General features: G+C 44.5%; 1 pseudogene across 1 annotated transcript; it reads right to left on the bottom strand.

The window, feature by feature from the left end:
- Positions 1-7,492: 7,492 nt before the first annotated feature.
- On the bottom strand, positions 7,493-8,136 carry LOC307094833 (large ribosomal subunit protein uL1-like; annotated as a pseudogene). Its single transcript has one exon. The product of its transcript is annotated as a large ribosomal subunit protein uL1-like (transcript).
- Between the last annotated feature and the right edge of the window lie 5,291 nt (positions 8,137-13,427).

Raw genomic sequence — 13,427 nt, 5'->3', positions numbered from 1 at the left:
TTCTTAACAAAGTTTGGAGTGTGCATTGGGCCAGGCCTTCTGTTGATGAGATAAAGTCGTCTGTTGCAAACAGTTTAAAAAAACGAGAGCCCACCACAAAGGAGCAGGTGATGTCATCTCTTCAGTTGCTCCTCTTGGTGAATGAGGCAGAAAGATTTATAATTGGGAGACTGGGACAAGAGTTATAGGTGTCTGCTCCCCCTGTCTTAGTGCTGCCGTATATTTCTTTAATGAAGTGTGAGACCAGAACTCCATAAATTCACATAGTAACAGCAGTGGGCAGCAGCTCGTCAGAGGAGCTATTCAGGGAGCCCAGCATCACTCTTTGCGTATTGGAGAAGTTCACAGCTGGTTAAAAATAGACTTGGAGAGAAGTCGCTTTTAGACCACAGCTCATTTTGGATTTCTCTGGAGCCCCATTCTGGGCCACAGTGTATTTCCTTTTTCTTTTCGGTCGAGTAAAAGCACCCAGGTGGTTCAGAGACAATACATGAATGGTTATCTTTAGGTCTGTTGTACACTGAAAGCAGAACTAGGGAGAAACAACAGGACCCCCTGGGTACATGGAGCGTTACAGCTTCAAGTGCCAACACTGAATGAGCCTTTACTATGGGCCAGGCTTTGGGCTTTAAATCCTCAGAACAACTTTATGAGAAAAATACTATTAATCACCTCGCTTCTCTGATGAGGAACAGGAGGTTCAGAGCAGATCAGTAATTTATTTCAGGTCTCACAGCTAGGAAGTAGCAGGACAAGGACTCAAACCAGGTCTGTCTGATTTCATTCAGAGCCTGTGCTCTTAGCCTCCACTCATGCTGGTCAGGCAGGCTTTCTGCATCACTTCATTTGGATCCTCAGAGCAGCCTTGTGAAGAAGGCAGGTGGGGAGACACCCCATTTTCAGAGGAGAAAACTGAGGGCCAGTGAAATGATTTGCCCAGGTCAAGCAATCCAGGCACAGTAAAACTAGCACTTGAACCACACTTTCTGACTCTGAGTTCTCTGCTCTTCCAGTACAAGGTGAGTGCTCAAGGCGCTTAGTTCTGAGAGAACATTCTGCATTTTTGTGGGTTGACTTTTGAGAGTAAAAAGCAGGCCCTATATCAAGAAACCAAATATCCTGATTTATTCAGTGTCTCTTATTGATAAGGTCCTCTGTTCTATGATATTTGATACTGACATTTAAAATTCCAAATATAATATCGTTTTCACTGTTAATTTAACAGCCCTTCAAATAATGGGAGGAGAGTGAGCTGGAAGGGCCAGATTCTTTAATAGGGGACTGCTAATTTTACTGATAGAGCTAGCAAAATATCTCTTTGAACATTCAAATTATTCAGTGAGAAGGAAGCTGAGAATTAGCTGATAAGGGGCAGAAATAGGTATTGTACATGAATAGTTTTTTAAACACCTGAGTTTTGAAAAATAAAAGTGGTCTGCCCACATTTTCAAGCACAGCGGTAATCAAAAAAGAGCTCCATGGAGGTAATAATAACTTGCATTTAAATGCGGCTTGTCTCTGAAGAGCTCCAAGCACTCTATAATCATTTCCTGATTATGTTTTTCAAAACGTCCTGGTTCAAAAAGTTACAAAGTTTATATTTTAGCAGTCTGGCCTCAGTTTCCTCTGGGAATTTGACATGAAAAAGCAGGCTCTTGTCTAAACTCAGTGCCCAAATCTTTCCCACTCTCTCCACCCACCTCTTCCTTTCTCCCCAGGCATCTGTCCTTGTCTTTATACTACCCTGCGTAGCCTTTTTTTCTTTTTTCTAGATCTAACTGGTTGCTCGGCATAGAACCATACAATATTTTAATTAGAAGAGTTTCACTCCAGTGAGCTGGAGGCAGAGCAAATAGTTGCAGGTGAGGTTGGGGGAGGGTCCCTTTAGTCAGAGTGGTTCCATTTTTATCTGCTTTTATACATTGGAGATCTGCATGAGATTTTATCTTTAAAAAGTATTCTTGCTGTTTTGTTTTGTTTTGTTTTGTTTTTAATTGAATCTGCCAGTCCAGTCTAACCTCTTCATTTTGCTGCTGGAAAAACTGATGCCCTGAGCAGGTGAGGAACGTGTGCAAGGTGCCACTCCAGCTGTTTGGTGGCCCATCTGTCCTTGAGCCCTGGTCTCCGGTGCCAGTCTGGGGCACATGACAGAACACCAAATTGCTTCACCCACAGCTGTCATTTTCACTGACATAGCCCCAGTCCTATGTATTGACCCACAGCTGTGCGCTCACACCTAGTGTGATTTGAATGCTTCTGATAGAACAAAATCTATTTCTTTCCTAGAGTTAAAGGGACTCATTTTACCTGGGAACATCAGACTGGACTGTGCAGGAAGGAACAGGTAGAATTAGTATGTGCCATTTTCACCTAGTCCCAAAATGGTTCTCCACCTCAACTAGGTCATGAAGAAAAAAAGTGCAAGTACAAGCTCACATATATTTATATAGCTACTGCCTTCCAGTGAGCGCAAAGCGCGCACACACACGCACACTTTATTCCATATCAGTTCTCCTAGGGTGAAAGAAGGGCAGTTGTTACCAATCTCATTTTGTAGTAAGAAAATCAAGGCACAGAATAAACTGATCTTGACTCAGATCATGGCCTGAATTGGAGGTCTTGGCATAAGAATGTCTAAGCATTTTTTTCTGTCCTATTGTGCTCAAGGAGCAGTGTATGGGAAGTTGAGGACTCAAGCTCTAGACCTGTGTTGGACTGTGACCTTGGGCAAGTGCTTCACCCTCGGAGCCTCATATGGCAAATGGATAGAGGAGTGGGTGTTGGCTCTTTCCTCTCTATGACTTCTTTCCTTATACTGAAAGTTATGTGTGGAGAGGTTAAAAGGAGCAGGGCTGAGTCTGGAGCAGCTCACCTGGATGCGATGTGGCTGCCCCTCGCATTCCTGAGCCTAGGTATTCAGCCTTTGTGTGTAGTGGGCCTTCTGTGGTGTAGTTTTGTTGGGGCCTGGTTCAGATCATATGCCAAGGGTTGGGGCTGCTCTGTAAAGGGAATCCAAATCTCAGATGCTGCTACATAATTCTGGGGCTGACAATGAGAATGGCATGTGTTTATGTGTGTTGGGAGGAGTTGGGTTGGAGAGCAGTGTTCAGTGGGTGGTGTGTAATGGGCTCAAACTCTAGGGCATAAAGTTCCCTGAGTGATTCTGCTGATAGAGGCTTGCCACCCTGGCTTCAAGGAGGTGAGCCAGGAGCAATATGGAGGACCCCACCCAAAAGTACCCTGGGAGTTAGTAATTTTGAGCTACTCTCAGTTTATTTCCCTTTCACTATCCCCAGAATATTAACTACCCTGACCCTACTCCAATGAAGATATACAAGTAACCAATAAACACAAGGGAAGATGCTCAATATTATTAAATAGGAAAATGCAAATACAAAGTGATACCACTTCCCACTCACCATAATGGCTATAATTAAAAAAAATGGAAAATACAAGTGTTGGCAAGGATGAGGAGAAATGGAACCCTCGTATATAGCTGGTGGAAATGTAAAATGGTACAGTGACCATGGAAAACAGTTTGATGGTTTCTCAACAAGTTAAACATAGAATTTATATCATCCACCAATTCCACTCTTATGTAGGAGAGTTGAATACTCAGATACTTGTACAACAATGTTCATAGCTGCATTATTGACAAGAGTCAAAAGATAGAAAAACCAAATGTTCATCAATAGATAGATGAATAAACAAATTGTAGTATATACCTACAATAGAGTATTATTCAACCATTAAAAAGAAAGAACTACTGTAGCTTTAGAATCACGCATTAGATAAGATCAGATTACATTAGGATGAGAAATGAGGAAGAGAGCCCTAGCTTGTTTGGTTCACTGGATAGAGTGTCAGTCTGCGGACTGAGGGGTCCTGGGTTCTATCCAGGTTAAGGGCATATACCTGGGTTGTGGGCTCAATCCCCAGTGGGGGGTGTGCAGGAGGCAGCCAATCAATGATTCTCTCTAATTGTTGATGTTTCTATCTCTCTTTTCCTCCCTTCCTCTCTGAAATCAATAAGACACACACACACACACACACACACACACACACACACACACACAGAAATGAAGAAGAGAGAGGGAACAACACCTGACCCTAACATTTGTATAGTCCAAGGTTAGTGTATAAAATGAAGCCCTTGGCTTGTAGCTTGCCTTTTCCTTTTCTCATCCCTGCTTGCTAATGTCTTATAAGTGCCTGACATGTATGCATGTGGCTCCAGCCTCATGACAAAGATCCATCCACACCCAATCAATCCCTACCCCAGCTCATGCCTGCACACTGCACACAGCTGCCCCTTGGTACAGGGTTACCCATACTAGCATCATGATTTGTCCTCCACAGGACAGACCTGGGGAAGCAAGGCCCTAGAGGCGGGTTTAGGGCCATGTGGGCAGTGAACTCTAGAGTTCTGGGTTCGGGGAGGGTGGCCTAGAAGCTGAAGATGTCTCTGAGTGGGCATGTCTCCAAGGCCCTTTGGAGAGGCGAAAACCTCAGCCTAGGGGCTCAAAAGTGTGAGGTCCTGCTGGTCAGGGGTGCTCTATTCTAGAGCAAGACCAAAAGGAACTACGATTTATCAAGCCAGGCCATGGAAGACACTTCTTGTTTATTATTTGACTAGAGGCCCAGTTCACAAAATTCATGCAAGGGGGGTTGGGTGTGTGTCCCTCAGCCCAGCCTGCACCCTCTCCAATCTGCGATCCCTCTCACAATCCAGGACTTCTGGCTCCCAACCGCTTGCCTGTCTGCCTGCCTGATTGCCCCTAACTGTTTCTGCCTGCCAGCCTGATTATCCCCTAACCACTACCCTGCCAGCCTGATTGATGCCTAACTGCTCCCCTGCTGGCCCGATTGCCCCTAACTGCCCTCCCCTGCCGGCCTGGTCCCCCTAACTGCCCTCCCTTGCCAGCCTGGTTGCCCCTAACTGCCCTCCCCTGCCAGCCTGGTCACTCCTAACTGCCCTCCCCTGCTGGCCTGGTCTCCCCTAACTGTCCTCCCCTGCAGGCCTGGTCCCCCTACCTTCCCTCCCCTGCAGGCATGGTCCCTGACAACTGCCCTCCCCTGCAGGCCTGATCGCCCCAACTGCCCTCCCCTGTAGGCCTGACCACCCCAACTGCCCTCCCTTGCAGGCCTGGTCCCCCCCAACTGCCCTCCCCTACTGGCCAGATCACCCACAACTGCCCTCCCCTGCTGGCCATCTTGTGGCGGCCATCTTGTGTCCACATGGAGGTGGCCATCTTTGACCACATGGGGCAGCCATCTTGTGTGTTGGAGTGATGGTCAATTTGCATATTGCCTCTTTATTATATAGGATTCTTATCACAATCTGAGAAAGTATTACTTGCCCCATTTTACAGATGAGACCCAGGAAAGTAAAGTGAGTTATTCAAGGCCACACAGCAAGTAAGAGGTAGTGATTCCACAATCTGTGCTCTTTTTGAGAACTGTGTTTTTCAAAAGGTGTGTTTACCACAGGACGACTGAAGAAGGCACCAGAAAATTCTAAGAATGCTTTCTAGATAGAGGTGGTATTTTTTGCCATCAGAAGTCAGGCCATACCAAATGCTACTTAGGCTCTTGTTCTCATATTTGCTTCGAGTGTCTTTTTTTTAAAATCCTTATCTGAGGATATGTTTTTAATAATTTTTAAAATGAAGAATGGAGAGAGAAACATTGATGTGAAAGAGAAACATCAATTGGTTGCCTCATATGCTCCTCGACCAGGAATCGAACCTACAACCTTTTGGTGCATGGGATGATGCTCCAACTAAGACACCAGGCCAGGGCTCGCTCGCAGTGTCTTTTGCAGGCTTCCTCTGCTTGCTGGCTCCCCTCCCCCCAGCAGTCCAGGTTGACAGTCTGACAGTGAGTTGCGGTGCAGCCACATCTGTCTGGGACCACACAGCCTTCTGTCTAAACACTTACATTCAGCACAGCTATGCAAAAGTCACCCTTGAGTTCTCTGGTAAACAATGCGGGTGGTAGCCTTGGTATCTTTCCATCCCTCTCAGTCTCTTAGGAGATTATCCACATCACAGGCCAGAGCTGAGAAACCTCTGAGCAGCTCAGTGAGATGAACTAAACCAGAACTTCCCCTGTTCCTTATAAAAAGAGTTTCCCATTCTCTTAAGGTGCCTTGGTTTCCTTGTTTGGAAATGGGACAGGTAGGTACTAACTTCATATGCTGAAATACTTTAAAATGTCTTCTTGTTGTTGCTGTTTAAATAATCAGAGCTGTTCAAGTTTGGAAGGGGAGAATGGTTTACCTGGAAGGTAGTAAGTTCCCCAGAACTGTGGATTTTTAAACAGATGACAAAAGACTTTTCAATGGTGTGTGAAAGATTTAAGAACTAAATGACCTCTTAAGTATTTTTTAGCCTTATGACTAAATTATAAATATTCTTCATTATGAAAGAAGAGAAATTGTGTTAAGTACCACAAAGAGGCACAAGTTGGGTCCTTATAAAGATATCATGTAGAAAAGAGGTTGTTTCTGACTTGGGGAGTGGGAGGAGGCTTTATGGAAGGGATGTCATCTGAATCTGGCCTGGGGAAATGGCTAGAAGTTGATGAGAAAAACAGCAGGACCAAAGGTATGAGGTGTGGGGCAACAATGCATGAGGACCATTTGTATAGTTAAATACAATTAGTTTATTCTTTTTGAAATGTGATGTAGAAAGTGGAAAATATTGCTGATTTAGTGACTTGAAGTTAAACGAGAAGATGGAAGGTCTTTTAGTGTAAGACAGTTTTACTTTATTCTGAAAAACAGGGGAAATTATCAGTTTATTTGCTGGTTTGATTTTTAAGCAAAAGAGCATTATAATAGTCCTTAATGCTATTCACGGAATATTTCTGGGTCCACACCTTCTGGATACATTATAGGATCACAGGTCCTGGCCACCTGTGGGTAGAGCCATGAGATCAGTTCTGCCTAATAAGCTACGAGCTTTTGCCACCTCCAGGCAAGCATTTAATTATCAATGTGGGACCATAGACTCTCCTTTCTTCTAGAGCTTCAGTGATGCTTCTGACTATGGCTGGTTCATCAGCCTGGATCTCAGAGTGAAGAAGATAATGATATAGAGCTGAATCCTCAGGTGCCAAGGATGGGCTTGTAGTTTAAGTCCCAGGAATGTTGGATTTCTCTGTTGCTGTAGCATACTAGTAGCCTAACCTATCCTGGCTGATACAAGTAACAAGGTCAGGGTTGTATTTTAGGAATATTAAGCTTGCTGTGGTGGGCAAGATAGATTGTCTTTAGGAATGATTGGAGGCAGGAAGAAGAGTTAGGGGAAAGTGCACTAGGCCAAGCAAGAGATCATGAGCATATGAGTGAGGCCAGTGGGGAGTGGCCATGGAGATGGAGTGGAAGGCAACTTTGAAAACAGAGTAGTCACAGGACCTGGCAAACAATTAGATTTATCTGCAGACAGAATTTTTTTAATGGTAGTAGTATGGTTTATTAAGCTGGGTCTTAGTACAGGTGCTGGGGCTTGCCCATGATGCTCTTGATGTACAAAGCCCTAATGTTCTGCCATTTCTTTTTGAGCAATGACACCAGGAAATTGACAGTTAAGTGGATGTTGTACATAGTTCATCATCTGTCACCTTCACATGGCCAACAACAACTGCCAGACACACCACCTTCTTCACCTGGAACTTGATTGTGGATTTCACCTCATCGACTTTGGCCACCATGTTCTTATTGTGGGTCAACAAGGAAGGGAGCTTGCCCACCTTATTCAGGCCTAGGCCCAAGATTTATGGGATCTGCTTGATCAGAGACTCTGAAACCAAAAAGGCATCGTACTTCTTGGCCAGCTTCTTGACCAGTTTCTTATTCTTGTTGAGTTTCTTCAGCCACTCAATATCCATGTGGGGGATGTCCACTGCCTTGGCCTCATCACAGTGCTGCTGGGCCCCCAGAACACACACAGAGAACTAGGGCTGGGGAGTGGACTTAAGCTTGATGGTGCATTTGTCCTTGTGAAGGTCATAATTCTTCAGGCTGATCTGCAGCTCCACCATCTCCAAAAGCTTCCAGTGCTTGTGCTGGTTCCCATGCAGGACCTCCTGCACTGCCTTGTACAGGGTGTTATAGGAGACTTTGCTACTCATGGTTCTTCACGCTGCAAAATCCAGAAAAGACTCCACAGACAGATTTTTGATTACTTTCAATGTCCCACTTGGGTACAACAAACAGGATTGCCTAAAAATATTCCTGGAATCCATTCTGGATTGCCTGGACAATTAATTCTTTGGAACCAGAGGCTCCCACTTCTCCCAGCAGGAGGAGCTGCACCCCATTTCAGCTTCTGATGGGACCTGGCATAGGTTTCCTCTCTCAGGTAGGGGGGGGGGGGTCTGCTTCTGAACCCAACTTCCTGTGGTCCCTAGGATTCACAGGCACATTAAAGAGTTAGCTTTCTTAGGTAGTTCCTTAAAGATCAAAATTCAGTGTCATATAAAAGCCAGACAGTCTGGCACCCATGCAATCCGGAGTCTCCCCTGCCCCCAATGCATGCTCTCAAGTGTGACCCTTAAAAGGAAACAAGCAGCTATGCCAGATCTAGCAGGGTGTCCTCACCCATAACAAAGTAAGAGATTGGTCCACATGCCTTCTGCTGCTGCCCTTTACTTTGTCAGCTTTCCTAATACACCCTGCTCTGTAACCCACAGCATGACCTGAGCCCTGTTGCATGTTGACAACAAAGGGAATCATCATGCATTGCCACCATGGTGCAGCTTCACTGTACAGCTCCTCAGACTAGGGAGATGGGAGAACAGCCATGCAGAGGGCCTGGCAGATGTGCCCTGGGCCCCAAGTCAAACAGGAAGATTGTGAAACCCCAGATCAGAGTGCAACACAGTGCCTCAAGTGCAAATGTAGCAGTCCTCTGAGATGCATATTCCACTCCATGCTGGTAAAAAATTGTTTGATTGAGTTTAATAAATAACACTTTTTTTGAAAAGTGGGTCAATATTGTTCATTTATTTCCATTTTCCACTCCATCACAGAACTCCTGGAGGAATTCTCTAAGGCTCACAAAGACCTGTGAGCTGGTCTTTGCGGCTCAGAGCATGCTTATTGGATAATGCTTGAAATGGTAAGCAAAGCCCCAGCCCATGTCTCTAAAATCTCTGGGCCCTGTCATATAATTGAAGCATAGTATATTTATGTTAAAAATAGTAAAACACACTCGAGTAATTTAAAATATGAGGTGGTATATTTGTTTGAGTTTAAGGTGGCACATGGGTACTTAAAGAAAACATAAGATGAAGGTATTGATAAGGGTCTTCTGCAGAATTTCTCAAAGTAATTTATGGGCATTTTCAAGAACTTCAAGGTTCTTTGTAATGCTAATTTCACTGCAAAATGAGAGTCTTCCTTTGCCTTTCACTTGGGTTTTCATTAGCACTACACTTAGGGTTGTCAGTCTGAGAAAGTGGTTTAGGGCTCATGCCAGAGTTGCTGAAGGAGAAAGAAGGAAGAAGAGAGATTTTCCTGTGGCAAATGGGAGAGAGCTGGATACCAGAAAGGAGGAAAGGGACAGAGAGGCTGTATTTGCACAAGTAACAGAGAAATGGCTTGAGGTTTGTTACCTCAGTGGTAAGTGATGAAAGGGGAAGGCATGGTAAATGCAAGATCCCCTGAGGGGGAAAAAGCCTTGTGGGAAAGACAGCCCCATCCAGCCATTTGGGATTCTACTAGAGGGTGGGACAAACCAAAGCCTGCATGTGGGTGTGTGCCACAGCTGGCATGTATATGGCAGATGACACGTTGAAGTGTGTATCTTGGTAACCACAGTAGCAGCAGCATATAAGAGGTTAAAAATCAGGACAGCTATGTTCTTGCCCTGACTTTTACATTAATTCACTAAATGCACAATGGGTGCCCCCTGTGATAGATGCTGGAGGATGGAGAGTGAGGCCAACATCTTTGAGGAGCTTGGGTCTGAGGAGGAAGCCAGCTGCCCCCACCTGCTATGTTCTGTGGTTGTGTCACTAACCTCTCTGGAGAGTGTGGCTTATGTCTCTAGGGAAGTGGACTCCCTAACACTGAACCCAGGATTGTGTTGACTTATTCATCCTGCCACCAGCAGTGCTGGACCTTTAGAGGCCTCTCCCATGTCCAAGGCCTTGATTGCTAGGTTTATACTGGGCCAAGAGCAGGCTTCAAAGGAGAGAAAATTGACAGGTGTACAGGTCACGGCCCCACTTTCAAAATAGCCCATTAGAGAAGTCACTATGGTTCTCTCTGCCCAGGGAGGGGTGCAGAGAACCCAGGGGTATCCCACCGAAGAAGCCATCAGAATGGAAAGTAGGGAAAAGGTCTCCCCCTCCCAACAGACATATGGTAGGGCCACTTATTGTAGCCCACCACTATCTTATCAATTCCCTCTTGGATAATAGTCCTCTAAACTGGATAGAAAATGAGACCATAACACACAAACAGTGATGGATGCACCTCAATCTCAACACATTCCAGTGGGAAAGAAATAATTAAATGCTGACCAAAAGATTGCTCCAGTATCTACATGGTCTCAGATAGATACAAAGAATCTAACTTAATTGAAAATGTAATAGATTATCTGTTTGCATGTCCAGTTCTAATTATTTTTGCATATCATAAAACTGAGCACCAAAGTTCCTTTAAAGCTGAAATAGATGGAAGCTTTGACATGATCAATAAAAGAAACTTAGCCACAAAATGTCCTCAAGCTATTGGAGCATAAATCTTAACTGATATTGTGTGTCAGTTATAATTTGCTTCTACTTATCCATCAACATCTTCTCCAACTAAATATAAGTGTGTGTGAAGAACAGTTGCAGGTACAGACAGGCAGTGGTCTCTAGAATTATTGAGAATCACTGACCTGTGCAATATCTGTTCAAAAGTTTTGATTTCTCCCATGAGGTGCTTTTCATATCTTATTTTGATCGCTGAATGCAAATGAGCCTCAGTAAATCCTTCCTCACCTGTGTTCTTTGCATGGTGTTGCAACTGTGTCTGTTTATTACAGGTTATTAACAAATATACAGCCCAGTTTAGATTTATACAAATCAACTGCATTAGGGCAGTTACTCCCCCCAAAATATTTGAAGGTAAAACCAAGCCCATTTTAATGGTAGCTCTGTTAATTTTTGGCTTTCTATAATTATTACGATTGTAACAATGTGCAGTTCAATGGTAAGAACACCAACCCGAGAATGGAGTTTGTGTTCAGGCTCTACCTCTTATTAACTCTTGGATCTGGGCAGTCACTTCCTCTGTCTGACCTTGGGGAACTTGGGATAAGCATCTTTTCCAGGCCTATCTTTCTGGCTTACTGAGGGGCTTAGAGGACAAAAGAGATGTGGTAGTTCTTGATGAGATTATCCAAATTTGAGAGGAGGAGCATGACTCTGCTTAGAAGAGCCAGGGAGAACAAGGGGGGCACATCTGGCCTGTCCTAGAAGATACACAGACCCTGAGAGCTCTTAGGAAAAATTACCTTGGCTGCTGTTTCAGTCACTCTCATCGTTTGGTTACAGAATGATCATATATAATGGCAATCCCCCCTCCACTTATTAGGTGCCTCATACTTCTTGACTATATTTAATTCAACGAGCACTGATTAAGTGCCATCCACCAGTGCCACCATTAAGTACCACTAGGTACTGTTGTAAGGGACACAGGATCGGGGAAGAAACGGTCTTACAGCACGCAGAGGGCCAATAGGCTCTTAGAGCAGCACAGTCTCTTCGTTGAAGGAGAGCTCAATTCCCCTGGTGGTGGGTTAGAGGGATGCTGGTGGAAAAGGTGGGATTTAAACAGTCCTTAAAGGGCCTGACACAAGTGTCTACTCCATACTTTCTAGGGGGAATGGACAAAAGAATCACTTTCAGCAGCAAGTTTAGCTAAACCAGCCCTGGCTAGCAAACTTGCTGCCATTTTCTTTCCTCTTCTTCGTGTCTGAATGCCCAGGGTTCCGAAGAGGACCAGCACTTATGGGCACTGAGCAAATGCCACGGAGGGAATTACTGAGCAAATCATATTGTGTTTGGTGTGTAGGTGGGTGGGTCAGACACAAAAGTGAGGGAGTTTATCTTGTTCCAAGATTTGGCCAGTTCACTTTCCTTCTTTTCTCATCAGGAACCTGGAGAGGCACATCTGATCTGCCTTACAGGCTTGTGAGCAGGTTGCTGCCTGGGAGGGAGGTCTCTGGAATTGACTGACAATAAGCAGCCAGCCGAGAATAAAGCAACTTCCTGGAAGCATGCTGGGGATGATAATGACTATCATAAGGGAGAATGGGGAGAGCCTCATAGGAACAGCCATCACTATTCTTTCAGGAGGACTAACCTGAACACTAATACTAGAATAAAAGAAAAAGGTGATTAACAGGGGTAATTGTCTATTGTGTTGAGGAAAGCTTCCTAGGGCATGTTTCTATAACAAGGTTAATTATCTTCATAGATAACTAGAATATTAAGGTTATTAGAGGGGGGAAACTGCTGATGTTTAATCTGTAATTATTGATGGCATGTTAATGAGTTGATTGGCCCAAAGGCTTAATATGAAGAGCACAGTGTGGAATAACAGAAGGTGGGTTAGCCAATCCTTGAGTTCCTGCCCTGCAATTATCAGGTGGTCCGTGTTTTTTTGTTTTAGCAGAGACAGCGTCTGAGAAGCAGGCAGGGGTTTGCAGGCACAATGGTCATTCTTTTGAGGGAGTCTCTGAAAGGTGTAGACAATGTTGTCAAAAAGTAGCCTATGCCTACATCCTCACCCACCTGCAGGACTAATTTTGTATTTGTTTTGGCTGCTAGTGGAGTCTTCAGCTGCAAGTCTCTCTTGCATAAAGTGTGATGTTTTATAAGTATGTAAAACACTTCTGTATATTTGGATTAGCTCTGTCCAGTTTACAAGAGTTAGAGAAATGTTTGTTTGTTTGTTTGTTTTTATCTAAGGTTATGGGAATTGAATGGAATGGAGAAATTAAGAGCAAAGCCTCTTTGTGGCTGTGCAGCTGGGTCTCAAGCTGTAGAAAAAGTTTGCTGCTATTCTATAAACAACCATCATGACTTCTGGCCATGCCATAATCTATGGAGGTCCATCAAGTAACTCTGATTCCTATGCATCAGCTTGTCCTTATTCCTAGTACTTCCTCTGCAGTGGCCACTGACCTCTTCACTCTACTTTTTTCCTATGTCATGGCTTCTCTGTCTGGTGCGTCTGCTCATTCCTAGGTCTCTGACAGTCTTGTGCCCCTATTTATTGTCCCTACTTGTGTTTGTATTTCTATGTGACCCACAGGATCTCTGTTGGCAGGACTGGCTTCATGGGTGTGCAAACTGTGCAATCCCACAGCACAATGCCCTGTGCGTGGAAGAGTCCAGCACTTTGTTTAGTTTTTTCCTCTGGA

Source organism: Cnephaeus nilssonii, assembly GCF_951640355.1.
Source record: "Cnephaeus nilssonii genome assembly, chromosome: 3".
Classification (NCBI taxonomy): domain Eukaryota; kingdom Metazoa; phylum Chordata; class Mammalia; order Chiroptera; family Vespertilionidae; genus Cnephaeus; species Cnephaeus nilssonii.
The sequence above is the reverse complement of the archived record's forward strand: the minus strand, read 5'-3'. Positions and strand labels throughout refer to the sequence as shown.